The sequence below is a fragment of the Leucopleurus acutus genome (genome assembly GCF_964270905.1).
Source record: "Leucopleurus acutus genome assembly, chromosome: X".
In the NCBI taxonomy this organism is placed as follows: domain Eukaryota; kingdom Metazoa; phylum Chordata; class Mammalia; order Artiodactyla; family Delphinidae; genus Leucopleurus; species Leucopleurus acutus.
This window is the reverse complement of record NC_139148.1, coordinates 109,350,442-109,371,237: the sequence shown is the minus strand read 5'-3', so window position 1 is coordinate 109,371,237 and position 20,796 is coordinate 109,350,442.

Here is a 20,796-nt window from a genome sequence, read left to right as displayed (position 1 = left end):
CCATCATCAAATATCTACAAACAATAAATGCTGGACAGGGTGTGGAGAAAAGGGAACCCTCTTGCACTGTTGGTAGGAATGTAAATTGATACAGTCACTGTGGAGAACAGTATGGAGGTTCCTTAAAAAACTACAAATAGAACTACCATATGACCCAGCAATCCCACTACTGGGCACATACCCAGAGAAAACCATAATTCAAAAAGAGTCAAGTACCACCACCCAAATCAGATGCTTGGCATATATACAATGGAATATTACTCAACCATAAAAAGAACTGAAATTGAGTTATTCGTAGTGAGGTGGATGGACCTAGAGACTGTCATACTGAGTGAAGTAAGTCAGAAAGAGAAAGACAAATACCGTATGCTAACACATATATATGGAATCTAAAAAAAAAAAAAAGAAAGAAAAAAAAGTGATCAGAAGAACCTAGGGGCAATACGGGAATAAAGATGCATACCTACTAGAGAATGGACTTGAGGACATGGGTAGGGGGAAGGGTAAGCTTGGACGAAGTGAGAGAGTGGTATGGACATATGTACACTACCAAATGTAAAATAGATAGCTAGTGGGAAGCAGCCACATAGCACAGGGAGATCAGCTCGGTGCTTTATGACCACCTAGAGGGGTGGGATAGGGAGGGTGGGAGGGAGGGAGATGCAAGAGATATGGGGACATATGTATATGTATAACTGATTCACTTTGTTATAAAGCAGAAACTAACACACCATTGTAAAGCAATTATACTCCGATAAAGATGTTTAAAAATATATATCATATATGTGAAAAATGACATATCCAGCATATATAACGAACGCTTTCAACTCAGTGATAAGAAGTCAAATAATTGAATTAGCACATGGGCAAAGATCTGAATAAACATTTTTCCCAAATAGATACACAAATGGCCAATAAGCACAGGTAAAGGTGCTCATCAGCATTAATTACGAAGGAAATGCTGCAAAACAACACCACTTTGAGATATCACTACATACTGCCTAGGATGGCTATATTCAAAATGATGGATAATAACAAGTGTTGGTGAGGAGGTGAAGATGCAGATAAAATGACACATTCATACATTGCTGGTTGGAATGTAAAATGGTACAGCCACCTTTAAGAAACAATTTAGCAGTTCCTCAAAGGTTAAACACAAAGTTATCATGTAGCCGAGCAATTCCACTCTAGGTATCCACCCAAGAAAAATGAAAACGTACCCACATATACATACGCACATGAATGTTCATAGCAGCACTATTCACAATAACCCTAAAATAGAAAGAAGCCAAATGTCTGTCACCTAGCAAATGGATAAATAAAATGTAATATATCCATACAATGGAATAGTATTCACCCATAAGAAGAAATGAAGCACTGATATGTACTACACCGCTGACAGACTTCACAAATATGCTAAGAAACCAGAAACAAGCATCCACACATTATATGATTCTATTTGTTTTAAATGTCCAGAAAACTCAAATCTAAAGAGACAAAGTATAGTAATGTTACCTGGGGCTGGGAGCAGAAGCAGGGATTAATTGTACCTGGACATTAGGAATTATACTGGGGTAATGGAAATGTTCTAAAATTGGACTGCAGTGATGCATGTACAACTCTATAAATTTAGCAAAACATATTGAATTGTACTCTTCTTTATTGAAGTATAGTTGATTTACAATGTGTTAGTTTTAGGTGTACAGCAAACTGATTTAGTTATACATATTTTTTCAGATAATTTTCCGTTATAGGTTATTACATGATGTTGAATGTAGTTCCCTGTGTTGTACAGTAAATCCTTGTTGCTTATCTATTTTATGTATAGTAGTTTGTACATGTTAATCCCATACTCCTAATTTATCCCTCCTCCCTTCCCTTCCCCTTTGGTAACCATAGTTTGCTTTCTATGTCTGTGAGAATGTTTCTGTACTGTATATAGATTCATTTGGTTGCTTTTTTAAAGAGTCCATATACAAGTGATATCATGTAATATTTGTCTCTCTCTGTCTGACTTACTTCACTTAGTATGATAATCTCTAGATCCAGCCATGTTGCTGCAAATGGCATTATTTCCTTTTTTATGTCTGAGTAATATTCCATTGTGTGTGTGTGTGTGTGTGTGTGTGTGTGTGTGTGTGTGTGTGTGTGTGTATCTTTTTAAACCAATCATCTGTTGATGAGCACTTGCATAGGTTCCATGTCTTGGCTATTGTAAATAGGGCTGTTATGAACATTGGGGTGCATGTACATTTTTGAATTAGAATTTTCATCTTTTCTGGATATGTGCCCAGAAGTGGGATTGCTGGATCATATGGTAGCTCTATCTTTAGTTTTCCAAGGAAATTCTGTACTGTTTTCCACTGTAGTTGCACCAATTTACATTCCCACCAACAGTGTAGGAGGGTTCCCTTTTCTACACACCCTCTCCAACATTTATTATTTGTAGACATTTTGATGATAGCTATCCTGACTGGTGTGAGGTGATCTCTCATTGTGGTTTTGATTTGCATTTCTGTAATAATTAGTGATGGTGAACATTTTTCATGTGCCTGTTGCCCATCTGTATGTCTTCTTTGGAGAAATGTCTATTTAGGCCTTCTGCCCATTTTATGATTGGTTTTGGGGTTTTTTTTGTTTTTTTTTTTTGTTTTTGATATTGAGTTGTATGTGCTGTTTGGATATTTTGGATATTAACCGCTTGTCAGTCACATCATTTGAAAATATTTTGTCCTGTTCCGTAGGTTGTCTTTTCTTTTTGTTGATGGTTTCCTTTGCTATGAAAGAGCTTTTAAGATGGATTAAATCCTATTTGTTTATTTTTGCTTTTATTTCTTCTACTTTGGGAGACTGATCTAAGAAAATATTGCTACCATTTATGTCAGATAATTTTTTGCCTATGTTCTCTTCTAGGAGTTTTATGGTGTCATGTCTTATATTTAGGTATTTAAATTATTTTGAGTTTATTTTTGTATATGATGTAATGGAGTGTTCTAATTTCATTTATTTACATGTAGCTGTCCAGCTTGGCCAACACCATGTGCTAAAGAGATTGTCATTTCTCCATTCTTGCCTCCTTTGTCATAGATTAATTGACTATCAGTGTGTGGGTTTATTTCTGGTTTCTCTATTCTGTTCCATTGATCTATATGTCTGTTTTTGTACAATACAACACTGTTTTGATTCCCGTAGCTTTGCAATATTGTCTGAAGTCTGGAATGGTTACGCCTCCAGCTTCATTCTTTTTCCTCAAGAATTCTTTGGCAATTCTGGGGTTTTTGTGTTTTCATATAAATTTTAGTATTATTTGTTCTATTTTTGTGAAAAATTTCATGGGTAGTTTGATAGGGTTCATATTAAATATATAGCTTGTTTTGGGTAGTATGGCCATTTTAACAATATTAATATTTCAAATCCAAGAGCATGGGATATCTTTCCATTTCCTTGAATCATCTTCAATTTCCTTTATCAGTGTTTTATAGTTCTCAGCATACAGGTCTTTCAACGCTTTGGTTAAGTTTATTCCAAGGTATTTTATTCTTTTTGATACAATTTTAAGTGGGATTGTTCTTTTTTACTTCCTCTTTCTTGTATTTCACTGTTAGTGTAAAGAAATGCAACAGATTTCTGTATATTAATTTTGTATCCTGTTACCTTGCTGAATTCACTTATTAGTGCTAATAGTTTTTATGTGGAGTCTTTTGGGTGCTCTCTATAGAGTATCATGTCATCTGCAAATAGTGACAGTTTTACATCTTTCCCTCCAATTTGGATACTTTTATTTATTTTTCTAGTCTGACTGCTGTTGCTAGGACTTCCAAACTATGTTGAATAGAAGTGGTGAGAGTGGGCATCCTGTCTTGTTCCTGAATTTAGTGCGAAAACTTTCAGCTTTTCATCATTGAGTATTATGTTGGTGGTGGGTTTGCCATAAATGGCTTTTATTGAGATATGTTCCTTCTATTCCCACTTTGGTGAGAGTTTTTATCATGAATGGATGCTGAAATTTCTCAAATGTTTTTTCTGCATCTGTTGGATGATCATGTGTTTTTTGTCTTTTGTTAATGTGGTATAGCACATTGATTGATTTACATATGTTGAACCATCCTTGCAACCCTGGAATTAATCCAAGTTGATCATGGTATATGATCCTTTTTAAGTATTGTTGGATTTGGTTTGCTAATATTTTGTTGAGGATTTTTGCATCTATATTCATCAAAGATATTGGCCTGTAGTTTCTATTTTTGTAGTGTCTTTGTTTGGTTTTGGTATCAGGATGTTGGTGGCTTCAAGAATGAATGTGGTAGTATTCCCTCCTCTTCAATCTTTTGGAAGAGTTTGAGAAGGATCAGTATAATTCTTCTTCGTATGTTTGGTACAATTCCCCAGTGAAGCCATCTGGTCCTGAACTTTTGTTTGCAGAGAGACTTTTAATTACAGATTCTATTTTACTTCTAGTAATTGGCCTGTTCAAATTATGTTTCTTCTTGATTCAGTTTTGGCAGGCTGTATGTTTGTAGAACATAGGTTGTTCAATTTGTTGGCATATAACTGTTCATGGTATTCTCTTATGTTTTTTTTTTTTTTTTGTATTTCTGCAGTATCTGTTGTTATTTCTCCTCTTTAATTTATTTTGTTTATTTGGGTCCTCCCTCCTTTCTTCTTGGTGAGCAAGGCTAGAGGCCTGTCCATTTTGTTTATCTTTTTAAAGAACCAACTCTTGGTTTTATTGATCTTTTCTATTGTTTTTTTAACCTCTATATTATTTATTTCCTCTCTTATCTTTATTATTTCCTTCCTTCTGTGGACTTTGGGTTTTGTTTGTTCTTCATTTTCTAATTATTTTAGGGGGTAGGTTAGGTGGTTTATTTGAGAATTTTCTTGTTTCTTGAGGTAGGGCTGTATTACTATGCACCTCCCTCTTAGAACTGCTTTTGCTGCATCCCATAGCTTTTGTAAGGTTGTGTTTTCATTGCCATTTCCCTAGAGGTATTTTCTAATTTCTTCTTTTTTTTTTTTTCTTTTTTTGCGGTACACAGGCCTCTCACTGTTGTGGCCTCTCCCGTTGCAGAGCACAGGCTCTGGATGCGCAGGCTCAGCGGCCATGGCTCATGGGCCTAGCTGCTCCGTGGCATGTGGGATCCTCCTGGACCGGGGCACGAACCCGTGTCCCCTGCATCGGCAGGCAGGCTCTCAACCACTGCGCCACCAGGGAAGCCCCTCTTCTTTGATTTCATTGTTGACCAATTGGTTTTTTAGTAACGTGTTGTTTAGTCTCCATGTAATCAGTTTTTTCTTGTTTGTCTTTCTGTGGTTGATTTCTAGTTTCAACTCTTGTGGTCAGAAAAGATGCTTGAAATTATTTCTATCTTCTTAAATTTGTTGAGGTTTGTTTTGTGTCCGAGTATGTGCTTTATCCTAGATAATGTTCCATATGCACTTGAAAAGAATGTGTAATCCAGTTTTTTGGGATGCAGCATCCTATAGATATCAATTAAGTCCAACTAGTCTATTATGTCATTTAGGGTCTCTGTTACCTTACTGATTTTCTGTCTGGAAGATATGTCCATTGATGACGGTGTGGTGTTAACTTCTTCTACTATTATTGTATCCCTTTCAATTTCTGCCTTTACGTCTGTTTATTTCTTTTAATATATTTAGGTGCTCCTGTATTGGGTGCATATATGTTAACAAGTATAATATTCCCTTTTTGTATTGATCCCTTTATCATTATATAATGTCCTTCTTTGCCATTCTTTATGGACTTTGTTTTAAAGTCTATTTTGTCTGATATTAGTATTGCTACTTCCATTTTCTTGTCATTTCCATTTGCATGAAATATCTTTTCCATCCCCTCACTCATCAATCTATAACTCCCTTTTGCCTCAAAGTGAGTCTCTATTAGGCAGCATATTGTAGGTTCTTGTTTTTTTCATCCAGTGTGCCACTCTATGTCTTTTGAATGTAGCATTTAGTCTATTGACATTTGAAGTAATTATTGATAGGCATGTACTTATTGCCATCTGAGAAACTCTTTGTTTCTCCTTTTATTCTAAATGATAAGTTTGCTGGGTACAGTATCCTAGGGTGCAGGTTTTTTCCCTTTCAGGACTTTGATGTCATGCCACTGTCTTCTGACCTGCAAATTTTCTGCAGAGAAATTAGCTCATAGCCTTATGGGGGTTCCCTTGTAACTGACTCTTTGTTTTTCTCTCTGCCTTTAGAATCTTCTCTTTAACTTTTTCCATTTTAATTATGATATGTCTTGGTAGGGGTCTGTTTGGGACCGTCTGTACTTCCTGAACGTGGATATCTGTTTCCTTCTTTAGGTTTGGGAAGTTTTCAGCCATAATTTTTTTAAATACATTTTCGATCCCCTTCTCTCCCTCTTCTCCTTCTAGTACCCCTATTATGCATAGGTTGTCATACTTTATATTATCCTATAGACCTCAAATGTTGCTTTCATTTTTTTTTTAATTTGTCTTTCTGTCTGCAGTTCTGATTGGGTGATTTCCATTGTTCTGTCTTCCAGATCACTTATTCATTCTTCCATGTTATTTAGTCTGCTATTCATTGCTTCTAGGTTGGTTATTATCTCAGCAATTGAGTTCTCTAATTTTGAATGGTTCCTCTTTATAGTTTCTAGTTAGTTCCTTGTTACAGTGATCTGTATTTCTATCGATAATCTTTCCTAATTCCTTTAGCATTTTTATTACCTCCTTTTTGAACTCAAGGTCTAATAGACTGGTGAGGTCTGTTTCATTATTTGTTCTTTCAAGAGATTTCTCTTGTTCCTTTAACTGGGAGTAGTTCCCCCGCTTTTTCATTTTACTTAACTTTGTCTTTATGACTTTAGGATAAAGAGTTATCCACTGTGGTCTTGAAGGAGTGTTTTTATGTGGGAGCATCCCTGTGTAGACTGTGTGAGTTCAATATTTTTGGTGTGAGGGTTGTTTTTGGTATGAATGCCAGCCACATCTTTCCTCAGAGTGTGCTGGCTGTTATCCCCTTGATAGGCAGTGTGATTGGTGTTGTGGTGTCTAGAGCCTACAGTGGATGTTGGGTGGAGCTTCCTCTTTGCTCCATGGCTCTCACAGCCCTGTTAGGGGTGGAGTCTGCTCCCCAGTTGTTGGAGTAGAAGCCCTGAGGGTCGGGTTCCATAAGACTCCATTGCCCTTAAGTGTATGCTCTGTCCCAAAGGAGGTGAGGGCTGATGCAAGTGAGGCCCGTGTGGTCACAGTAAACCTATGCACTGCCTGTGCAGGCATCTGTGGATCTGCCCAGAAGCAGCCCAAGGTCACTTCTCTTTCTTTATTGTGTTCATCTCACACCTAGTGCTAGGCTAGTGCTGGGGGCCAGGATGCTGTGTCAGCAGGAATTTAGGTGGTTATGATGCCATCTGTGACCACGGCTGTCTCTGTGGCAGGGCTCTCCCAGGACCTGTCTGCCTCAGATCCAGCTCCAAGCTGGGTATGGAATGGGTGGAACTGGAGCACTCCCACAGGGAGTACTTCTCCTCAGGAGCTATCCACCAGAGACATATGGTTCTGTAATGCCACCCAGTGTGTGTGCCAACAAAGTCTGTTGCTGCTGGACCCACCCCCAGACCTGCCCCACTGGGCAAGTACTGATAAAGGGCTCTGAGGTCAGCCCCGCCCCCACCATGTCTGCACCCAAAAAGTCCACCACTGCCAGTCCTCTGCCCTGCCATGCATGTGCTGATAATGTGCGTTGATGGCGGACCTGCACCTACTATGTGCATGCTGACAATGGGCTCCAAAGTTCAGCTCAGACCAGACATCGACCCTCTGGGATGTCTCTGTGCAGCTAGACCTAGTTCTCTCCCAGGGCCCATCCACCCAAGATTTAGTGCCTAGGCACAGTGTGTAGCAGCAGCCCCTTCCAGTTCATGTTTCAGGCTGAGAAGTACAGCAAGGTGGCTGCCCTCAGTGCCTGTCTTTCTCCCTCCTGATTGCTAGTAAGCCAGCACATGCACATTTCTCACAATTAGAGTCCAAGCCCCTCCAGCCCCTCTACTGTCCTGGCAGACCTCCCAGCAGGCAAGGGCACTCCCCAAGGTGTGGGCCTGCCTGTGTGGACCTTTGCTCCTTCACAGATCCCTCCCAGGGATGCTGATACAATCCTGATGCCTTTTTCTCTGTCCTACTCGGTTATGTGGGGCTATTTCTTATACAGCTTGGTTGTATAAGAGATATTCTGCCAGGTACCAGTTGATTTTCTGTGAGAGTTGTCCCACAGTTAGATGTATTTTTGATGTGTTTGTGGGGAAAGTGAGCTTCACATCCTCCTACTCTGCAATCTTGATCCTCTCCATGAATTGTACTCTTAAAACGTGAATTTCATGGAGTACAAATTATTTTAATGCATTTATTTAAAACATCTTTTAACTAAATTATAGATTTCCACACTACTTCTTAGTGAGCATACTCTAGGACAGGGATGGTAGATATCTTGGCCTTGAGGATTTCCCCAGTATCTAGAACAGATTCTGGCACAAAATAGACATATAAAAATTAAGTATATATGTGTGTATATATAAATTTCTGTCTCTATATTTTCCTCATAAAATTGGTTGTCTTTATTTCCCAAATTCTTCTTACTACAAAAGTTTCCAAACACAGAATATAATTAACACTCTTAAATTTACCAACTAAATTCAACAATTGTCAGCATTTTGCCACAGTTGTTTTAATCTTTGTATCTATGTATATGCATATTACTAAACCATTTGAATATAAGCTGCCTACATCTTAATAGTTCCTACTCAGTTATTTCACATACATCTCCTTACTAGCCATAATTTCATTATTTCCTCTAAGAAAATAATAATAACCTAATATTATCTACTATCCAATCCATTTTCAATATTCCCCAATTGGCCACAAAAATTACTTCAGTTTTTTTAAAACCAGCATTCAACCAAGACTCACAAATTTCATCTGGCTGTTAGGCTTCCTTAATCTCTTGTAATCTAAAATCAGTCTCCAATTTTATTCATGATACTGAACTTTTGAAGAAATCAGAGAAGTTGCGCTATTGATGGCCCCACATTCTTGATTTGTCTTTTTCTTTATGGTACATTTTGTTCCTCTATACCTTCCATTTCTTGTTAACTAAGTGTTACTTCTAAAGGTTTGATTAAATTCAATTTAAACATTTTCATTATGGATACATTATAGGTTATGCTGGGTAGCTCAGTTAAACATTTAATGAATAAATTTTATCCAGATTTTGAGTGAGAAAATGGAATAAACAAGATAAAAGGTCCTTCAAGAAAAATATTTTTTGAAATATAGCACATTTTCTCTTTCAAATATTTTGAAAAGGGAAGACAACACCTCAAAACAGTTTTCAGAGGTTACCATTCTGAAGTCTTTCTGAGTGTATCAAATTTACCTTTTTCTGAATATGAGCTATAAGTTGCTTTTCTGAAAATATATTTCTTTAGTTTTTAAACCAAAAGGTCAAAACATATTTTTTTAGTTTGAGCTCTTCTTTTAGGAGAAATTCAAGCTGTTTCTTCTGCGTTACTATTTCATATGTGCTACAATAAACCATAGTCATTTTCATTGAAAAGGACAAAGAACATGTAAAAGGGGAAATTGATGAACTGTAGTATTACTTAGATCATTTCAGCACTGGAGATTTCCCTTTTGTCCCACAAGTATTTTGCTATTATTATTTTTTCTACTTAAAAGAAAATATCCCTGAACAGCACTTTCTAGTGTCCTCAACTGTGCTAAATATTCATCTTGTCTTTGATCAGCCCTGCCCCATTTAGGGTGATACTCTGAGGACATACAACACTAAGGTTCTTCCTCCATGGCAAGCACCGTGGACCATGGCTTTGCCAGTGACAGACAGTCCCTGAATGTCTTGACCCCTCATTGGCTTGTAAAACTTAAAGTGTTGTTAATTTTTTATTATTTAAAATCTGCTTAACTAAGTATAACTAATAAATATTTATTGAGCACCTTCTATATGCAAAACATTGGGAGAGTGTAATTCTCTTTGTACACTTAAGTACATTCTACATTTTTATAGATTTGTCCTCTATGTACCTCTCTTTCTCTCTACTTCTGTTTCATACCTGCTTCAGAGAAGTTATTATAATACACATGAATGACGTCCTCTGAATTGTTTGACGAGTACTATTCTTGTAACCTTCATTACCAAGTTTGATTGCCAAAATAGATCCAATTGATGAAGCCATAGGTCAATGACAGCAACTTGTTTGGAAGAACAGCTGAACCAGTAGCTGACAAGTTTGGCTTTAAATGCTCCTTTAAACTGTGTTTGTCAGTGCGTCATTACAGAGACAGGGATTAATAGTGGTTTGATTGTTGCTATAACTCAAAGGGATCAACCGAAGGGTCTGAGAGAAATAATGGGCTAAACTTTTAGTGTGAGAAAAGAGATATAATCCAGTTAATAATAGAGTTGACATTTATTTGATTTATATTTATATTCTCTCAAGGTTCTCTATCCTCCTTAGATGGTATACAGTAAAGGAGGCTGTATTCATATTAAAAGGAGCTGAGTTGATAAAGTAATAAGGAATGCTGATCAGACCACTATATTCTAACTTTTAAAATACAATTAGTTCATCATCCAGTTTTGCAGTTATAATTAATGTAGCTGAGTTTGCTTCAACTAAATCTTCTCTTGTCATTTGTATGGTTCATATTGGTTCGCTGTGCTCTATATCCTAGCACAGTGTATGAAATTTAAACTGATTTAAGAGAGTTTGACCAGTTAAATGTTGCTTGAACAGTTATTAGCATTTATATTGGTTGCATTATGGGGAAGCGTTGTTCTACTGCATTCCCCCCACACTTTCATCCTTATATAGCTTCCTAATGGCTTAATGGTCCATCTGGATCATTTTCTCTACAATAGTTTAATTCTATTTACTAATTTTGTCATCTGTAGATTTCTAATTTAAATATTGAGAAACATCACATGATGCCATATTGCTTAAGTGGTTTAGTGTAATTGTTTTGAAAGCATGAACAAAAACATGCCTCATGTCTTATTTTTATAAAATTTAAATGGAAGTTAATTTATACAGAAAAATAATCAAACCCCTGCAGATATATGTCTCATTCAGGTATCCTGCTCTGCATGGGACATCAAACATGAACAACTGAAAAATATGTTTTCCTTTCACCCTGCTGCTGTTATGTTTCAGATTTATGCATAAGATGGCTCATCTTACACAACTGTTTCCTAATTTCCGACTCTTGGATGACAGGAAAGAAACTCAAGGATATCAAATGTCACATGTTTTTTTGATTTTTCTGGAAAAACAAGAGGGTAAAACTTGTGTTTGAAAGTAGTAATAAAAATACCTACCCAAATTGCTTGCTGTACTGTCTAGATAAATAAGTCTTCACCAAGGAAATACACCCTTTGTCTCCTGGTGCTAGAACAATCCAGCAAATAATCCAACTCTGATGTATTAATTCTAACAGATTGAGTTGGGTGTATGTGATTAAATACAGTAGGGCATTAATGAAAGAGAGATATAATAGTTTCCCTCAAGAATTTACAGATTGTTACGTAGGAAAGAATTAAACTATTTTTTCATTCCCTCAATGGCAGAATTAGAAGCAGTAGGTCACAGATAGCACAGAAAAAAACTGTTAATTCCGTAACAGAAATCTTTTCAGTGGCACGAGTTGCCAAACAATTAGTTGATTTTCCAGAGAAGGGATTGACTGTACATTGCTGAATCTGTTTAATCAGAGACTTAATTTCCTCATAGTAGCAGATATACAGTGAATTCACGTATTGTGAGAGGACTGAGCCAGATAACCTCTAATATTTCCCTTCAATCGAGAGAAGCCGTGATTTTGTACTCTTAAAAACAACCAGGAAAACCAAACAAAAGCAGGAGCCTTCAGAGAGTTGGCTGTATGCAACAGCTAATGGGATACTTACCTGCGTCCTGTTCATACTGATATTGGGAGGCCAAATATCTGCTTTCAGATAACTTCTCATCTGGCTTGCTTCAATGCATAGGATTTTCATCATATTGTTTACCTCTTTGGAAACTTCTGGGTGCATGCACATTTGACCTGGATGCAGGAGGGAGAGTTTCTGTATGAGTTATGGAACCATTCTGAAGGCATTTAGTTTACTATACGAAAATCCTATCTCACCACAAAGTTGAGCATGACACCTACATAGTGCCATGCAATGACCCCTCATTGTTCATAGATAAGTACAAACTCCTTTGATGAGATTCGACCGAGCTTAGAAGCAGATTTGAACCTACCTCTCAAATCTCAACTCCTATTGCTAAATCCATGTGTTCCAGATCAAGCTGTTTGTCATTCTTCCAAAATTCCTTGTTATTCCATATCTCTGTGGCTACATACACACTATCCCCCTGCCAAGAATGCCAGTTTACCTGTTTCTTTGCTTAGTGAATGCCTGATCATCCCTCAAGACTCCCCTCAAATACAAAAATTTCTCTGAGGCCTTTCCTGATCTGCTGGGTAAACTTAGTCACTCCTTCTATTCTCTCATGGAATTTTGCAAAATCTCAACTCTAACACTTAGCATATTACTTACTGTGTGAAGTTTTCAATTTTTAAATATATTTTCTACTTTTTGACATTGGATAATATCTGGCTGTTTTTTAGTCTATTATACTGAGCTCCTCAGGGCCAATGAACAGTGTTTTAGTCTTCCTCTATATCTCCAGTGTTTAGCTCATAGCCCTACAGAAAGTTGGTACTTGGTAAATTTTTGTTGGATACTGTATGTTTAGTAGGAATATTCATTGATAAATTTCTTGATCGACTAGAACATGCACATCTTTGTGAGGAGGAAATGTAGGGACATGTCCAGTGCATTGTGTCCTACTGAAATTCTGGATTTATCTAAGAAAGAGTGATCATGTTGAACAAATACCTGGAAATGGAAGAAAGCAGAGAGTGAGGAGCAAAAGAAAGCCTAGAAAGAGAAGAACACTGAAATGAAGGGTTTATAATAAGAATGCCAGGGCTTCCCTGGTGGCGCAGTGGTTGGGAGTCTGCCTGCCGATGCAGGGGACACGGGTTCGTGCCCCGGTCTGGGAAGATCCCACATGCCACAGAGCGGCTGGGCCCATGAGCCATGGCCGCTGAGCCTGCACGTCCAGAGCCTGTGCTCCACAACGGGAGAGGCCACAACAGTGAGAGGCCCGCGTACCACAAAAAAAAAAAAAAAAAGAATGCCATAGAAAAAATACTTGGGCATGCTCAGGTCCTGAGGACTACTTTTTCTGAAGCTCCAAACTAGAGGGTTTTGAAGTTCTCCATCCATAAAGAAAAGTTAATACCATTTTACGACTTGTTGGGAAACTGACACACATGATTTCTGTGTACCAAGAGTTCTAAATTCAGGACTTCTTTAAGAACTATGATGAATTGCTGAAATTAAATAGAAACCATAATTCTGTTTTGCCTGTCTCACAGTCATACTTTTTGACTCATAGACTTAGTAGTGACTAAGCAAAAGCATATTACAAACACCCACGTGCCAGAGATCAACACTGTTAAAACACAATGACTTCAAAGTTGCTTTTCTACTCAACTCTAAATTAACACATTTTAGTATCTGTTCTTCTACACATAGAGGGTCAATCACATTGAATGACATGCCAAGATAAAAGCATCACTACTTTGGCAAGAACAAATAAACACAGAAAGATTTCCAAAATATCAAGCTGAATGTAGGGCTATTTTATTGTATGTTTAGTTAATCAAAATATGTTATTTAAACTGTATGCTGCCTCTGCTCTGTAGAGACTGGGGCATTGTTAGAAGAATGGAATAACAACTCTTGTCATTATATCAGTAGGGTTTTTTTTCATAATTTCCAATTACTGGAGATAAAGGATACACCTGGCGTATTATTTCACATGTGAAGTTTTCCATATTTAAATATATTTTTCTATTTCTTGAAGAATTGTAGAATTTTAATTAATTCTATAAACTGCATTTATTTATTTACACTTGTATTTGAAATGGAAATGTATGAAGGTCATGATGATTTTGCTTTTCTGGAAACTACAACTTGCAGGGGAGGAGGGGTACAGGTGAGACAAACACTCACTTGAGAAAGAAACCTAAAGGCCAGAGAATAAGATTGAATCATCAGCAATTGATGTCTTGTAAAAGTTCTCATTTTATTTTTCATGTTTAAATACAATGAAACTTTTACATACTTATGAAGTGATAGTAACCAAGTTCAGCTTATTATTTCGGGAGACAGAGAAATGAAGAGAACTTGATCTCTGTTTTCAAAGTTGTGCTGTTTATAAATCAGCATTTTTTTCTTAATTGCTTTACATCAAATGGTCATAATATGCTAAATGCCTATACATACTAAGTAACAAGGGATTATGCTATGGTTACAAAGAATTCTCTCACTCTTACCATTAACCAGGGACTTCTCAAAAACATGGAAATCTTACATCATAATATTTTCTTAGCTTAAAATAGAGTATAAAGGAACTAATAAGTTATAAATATAACAGGTCATTTTGGACAAGACCTCTTTATTAACTTTTGGTACAGAGTCTAATATTCTAACTTACTTTGCCTGTGAACAGAACACAAGACCACATTTTTTTCTCGCAAGAGCTGAGTAGGCTATTTTCAGTTACTACAAATCTAGTAAAGAAGCTATGGATCAAGTTATTGCTCCAGTAGGAGGTTCTCCTTTTTATTTTCTTTTCACAGCCATTGCTCCATATTTTAGGCTGAGCATCCCCAAATTAGGTAAGATAGGATCAAGTTGGCTATCTTTCAGAAAGAGTCTAGGGACTCTGCCCGGACCAACATTCTGTTTGTATCAGGGATTCCAGATGGTAGCAGCTGATAAATTTCCTCTGTGATAGATTATGTCTTGATTAACACTATTATGAATACATTAAAATCAAATAGATGAGTTGAAATATGACCTCTGTCACCTACTAGTTAACTGTCCTTGGATGAGTCATTTACTCTCTTTAAGTCACAGCTTCTGTGCCTTTAAATTTTCTTTGGCAATATCATTTTAGTTTTTAAACCAAGTTAAAACATCAAGTACAGTTTCTGAGATATATTAAGTATTCAAAGAATGTCAGTTTCCTTTTATCCCTCTGATATGTACAAAACCTGCTGTATAACTATGTCCAATTTTGTTTTAGTTCTTGGTATCACACTGTTTCCTTAACTTTAGGGAGCCATCTTGAAAATATATACCTTTTGTTCAAGGGATACTGGGTAAAAAATATGAATGCTTCAGTGTGAAATCATGCCACCACTGGAGACACAAATATAAGTGTACCTCTAATTGATAGTAAAACACTAAGATAGTCTTCAAGTATTAAAGGTAATATGATATTGATGACATGGTTGGGAGAGCAATAATTAAATATTTGACTCAAATCCTTACAAGGCGGCCTGTAGAGACATGCCACATAAAAGCTAGGAAAAGTCATTTAATTATTAGATGGCTTGGTTTCTCCAATTTTAGAGGCAGAAATAATCCTTGTTCACTAAAACGTAACATTTGCATTTTATAGTCTAATAAAAAAACTTCCTAGAATATTAGTATTCCTATTACTTTAGAAAGCATTCAGTAACATGTAAGCCCTTTCCAAAATAATAAATGAGATTTTAGGAATTTTTCTCACAACAAAAGTGTTTATATTACCAGACAAAGTTTGTCAGTGTGGGGAGGGAAAGAGTCTACAACAATTTTTTTTATAATAAGAAAAATACATTGAACATTATAAAAATTTTTGAAGAATAATAGCCAAAATCATTTTCTTACGCAAGGAAGCATTCTAAATAATATATTAATAAGTTACCTACTAAGTAATCCTGAAGGTATGGGGGGAGGGATTCAGAGGAAATACCACACACCTTCCCTAACTTTAAAATGTCTGAAATCTAATTAGAAAGATAAGGTTAATATGCATGAAACAATAGCTTACAAAACCAGATAGGATGCAATTCAGAACTAAGCTATGTAGTATGAACTCTTAAGTATTACATAGGTTCTGAGAAGAAAGAGATGATTTATCTCCAGAATAACTGAAGATGACTTCAGGAAGAGGGTGGAATTTGACCTGGACTTCAACCAAAAAGTGGAATTTGTATAGGCAGAAGGGGACTTATTTATATACTAGACCACAATTATTACAGAAGCAAAGTATTTGACTGGTGAATGAGTGTGGCACACCTGTGGGAAACAAAACAGAGGACACATTTCAGTGAGGATGAAAGCTGTAGAATTAGATTAGGACAGGTTTAAACTATGAAACACAGGCAGAGCTATTTGGACTTGATGTCTTAGGAAACGATATAGAATAGTATGTCTTGCTAGAGATTTCCTGAATATGGGCTATGGAAGACTAGATGCAGGAATATTGACAAGGAGCCTGTTGTAAGCATTCATTCACCACTTGAAGAAAGAACTGAGAGGACTTAGTAATTGAATACAAAGCTAAGATTTTTTTCTGGTGATAGTTTACATATTTCAGTTTATAGAATAAACTTCCAAGATGTCTACGTACTCCTTAAAATAATTGGACCTTCAATTACAGTATACTACCAACAGTCTGTAGAGGTTCCTCATTCACAGTAATGTTGGCTGAAGAGTAGCCTAAGATAATGTTGCTTTGCATAAGACTGAGATAAGCACGTTTTCATGCATTTGTGAAAAAAAATGTGCTGTAAAAACAATCAAAATTGAACATTAGTCATTAGATATAAGTAAATGCCAACTATCTGATGTATTTCTTGCTAATTTTTCCTTTATTAAATTTATCCTGATCTAGCCCCTAGTCTTTCTTATTTCCAGCTTTAATTTAGAACCCTTCATTCAAACTTACTGTAAATAAAAACCTTGGAATGTGTCTCTTTTACATCAACTGTACATCAAGCCATCTTGACATCAAAGACCTTTCCAGTTCCTTGCAGCTGTCAGTGGCTTAATTCTGTCTTAGCCAAGGGCTGTTTATCCACCTGAGTCAGATAATCAAAAGGATAGTTTTACTTCCCCTTCTGGCCTCCAATAATCTAGGAGTGTCTTTTGTTTGATTTTTTAATTCAAATGAATTACATAATATTTTCATCTTGGCCAGAGGAGAAGGTAATTAAAGTAACTGGTTCTGTCTTCATTTCAGTGTGAAACCCAAATATCTTGATTTTGAGATCAGAAAAATGACCACATTCTTGTCCATGAACAAAAATTTTCTTCTAAAATACATTCTTGCTACTGGCTAAAGTAGGTTTTATTTTAGATAAAATATAATGCTTTTCTTAGCAATATTAAAGCAGGCTCTTTTGGAACAGCTTACCTTTGATACTTTTTTAACTCTTTGCTATATCATAAAACTCAAGTTATTACAAAGTTCCTATCATCTGGAATACTGGCCCTTAGATTTGATGAGACATAATTTCTTCCCAATGTAATATGCTTATTATATAACAGATTAGTTTATTCAGTAATATTTATTGAGAATATACTATGTCTCAGTGTCTCTGCTAGGCTCTGAATAGACAATGGCAAACAAGACACAGGTCAGGCAGAAGCCTTAAATAGAAACACAAAACCTAATGGATGGCAGGCACTCCTTGATATGTATACAAAGAAGCACAAAAACTTCAGTACAGCTTCCATCAAAGAGAATAAAAGATGTACGCGCATTCAGAGCATAGGGGGCTAGTATTTATTGTTACTAAAGCCTAAATTTATTGCAAAGCACTTTTCTGAAAGGCCTGATAGCTCCATAAAATATTTACATTCTGACACATTTTGAATAGGAAACAATTTTTTTACACCAAAATATACAGTGGTTAAATCTACTCATAAAGATAAAGCAGCCTCGGTAAAGCCAAGGAAAGCCAGAGTATCAAACACTTCAAACTGTCAAATGCTAATTAGGTGTTGAGAACAGAGAAAAGTCTGTTGGATTTTGTGACACTGTATACAATGGCTGTCAGCATAGTTATGGGATCCTAAGCCAGATTCAGGGATAAAGAATAGTGTGCATGGTAAGAAAATGCAGGACGAGGACTGAGACTAAACATTTGGAGAAGTTTTGCAGAAAAAAGAAAAGATATTTCTAGAATGGGTGATTAAGGTAAGTAAAATTACTTTCTGTTTGTTGTTGTTTTCCTAGTTAAGAAAGACCTAGATAAGTTAAAAGTAAAGATCTGCTTTTAAATAGGTTGAGTGCAATTTTGGGTTGGAAAAATGTTTAGCATATTGTACATTTTCATGAAAGAATATATTATGGAAACAACAGCCTCACGATTATAAATGTTAAACTTCACATTCTTCAGGGAAAGCTCTTCTCAGTTGTCATTAGTTCTCTGATCTAAATGTTACATCATGGCAAAAGCTATTTAGCCATGTGATAATGAAGTCGAGACTGCTTAGTTCTAGAAATGAGACTGTTTAGGAAGATTAACTTGAGGTAGAATTTACATCCTGAACAGGACTGTCTGGAGAACCTGCCGCAAGTACAATTTGAAAATCACCATGACTCTTGAGCTCTTAACTGGGATCCACTTTTTCCAAAGTCACCATTGCTTGTGAACCAGCTTATTTTGGGAAAGGAAGACTAGAAATGAAAGCCACCATTCTTTCTAGTTTTTTAGACATTTTGTTTAATATTCATAGATTTCTTATTTCCGTGACATAACTTGCAATCTGCATAATTCACCTGTCTCTACTTTTACTTCCATAATTCATCATAGGAATTTTGGTTCATTGGAATGTTTTTCATTCATTAAGTGTAATACATTTTAAATATTTTAAAGCGTTGATCCTCCTATTAAGTTACTGAATTAGGAGAGCTATGTGGTGTTTTATGTTTTCTTTTTCTTTGAAGTTTGAGTTCACTTCCAATTTTGAGTCAGATATCTGTAGGCTTAAGTCTAGAGTCTTAATATACTGTAGATGTGTACAACACTGAATTTAAAATGGGTTAATACTCCAAAATGCAATAATATAGAGAAAGGAATATAGAATAAAGACTACTCTTGAAATTAAAGAACTCTGTTTTACTGACTTTCCCTATTAAATTATAAAGAGCACACATATTTGTTGTGGAAAAGCATACCTATATACGATTTAATAACTTTACAATAATCCACAATTCTGAAAGCAGACAATGGAAAGATGAATTTATTTGTAGAATGAACACTAGGCCCTATTCAATCAGAATCTTTGCAATCACAGAATTTTAAAAACTCATATATCTATAAAAAGAACAGCTACTAAACTAAATCAATGGAAAAAATTAAAGGGCCTTCTCTCATTTTAGTTATTTCTTGTTTTTTTAAAGCAGTGAACACAATATAGTGTATACCATTTTTACTTATAGAAAGTGTTTAATTTTATTAAACATTGCTAAAAGAATAAGTAGAATGTTAAATAACTTACATCACTGAACATCATGTTAAAAATACTCTCTTGTAAATGTGCCTGAGCAAATATTGTGGTGATACTGTGATGCATATGCAGGTGTAGATGTGCGATACTGTTTCTTTAACACTTCATCATTTTATGACATTTTAATTTCCCAGTGAGTATGAGTAATACTACTTGGAAATAATTTATCACTAAAACTAATTCAAATGGTGGATCATCTCTAAAAATCAGTTGGCAATGAAACTGATATCCTGCTGATATTCTACTAGTTTAATGCATTAACATACACTTTCATTAATACCATGTTTATCCTTGTTGACAGGTATCACATTTGCAGGTTTTAGAGTGTCCCCTCCAGTTCAAAGACATCTTGGTCTTTAGAAAACTAAATTATGCTAAAGCAAGAAAATGATGCATACAAGCTTGTTCTCGGCCATATGTTTAAAGCAATCAGAAAGTTAAACTTGCACCTCTGAAATGTTTATCCTGCTATAAAAGGACTAATATAAAGAATCATATGGCACTGCAAAGGAGGAAGTTTTCCTTTTTGCCTTCATTTCCTATTAAATTTGGCTTGCGATTTCAATGACGCTGAAAGTAGGCTATACATATGAGCTGAAATTGGGAATAACTCACCAAGAAAGCTACACTGTGTATGTACATGATTTAAATACAGCATGTTGCTTATCTTAAGAAAATAAACTTTTCTTCTTGTTTCCACTCAGAAGGTTGGCCTTTAAAAAAAAAATACAGTGTCATGTGCTTGTTTTCATAATACAAATGGTTCTCTGAAAATGCCATAATATTTCCCAAATTCAGTTGCCCCTGAAGCATCCTATACGATAGGAACAGAAATAGGCAATAATTGCAGGCTGCTACAACAAAAAAAGGCAAAAGGAACCAAATGATAAGGTTAACCCACTTTTTCATGTATAAGGCATTTAGTTGCACTGCTTTTTTTATGCTCATATGGCAGCCTCCGTCATTCATATGGTAGTGCCAGCTGCAATAAATCCCCCAAAGGTGTCCTGAAAGAACTGAGACCTGAACTCTCCCCTACTATTTCTAGACATTGGTATTAATCAGTATAGTCAGTCTGAATATCAAAACCCTGGGAGGTTTACCTTCTTCTCTCACAGTAATGCCAATGATATTCTTGTAATTGTGATCTTTTCACCTTTTAACAAACATGCATTAAGTGCTTTCTATGTGCCTGGCACTGTGTTAGTTGCCAAGGATAACAAAACAATTAGAACATGGTCTCTGATATCAAGGGGTTCTCTGATATCTAACTGTTCCTAAACTCACATAATGATGGAGTAGAAGTACAAGGGATCAAGTAATATTGGC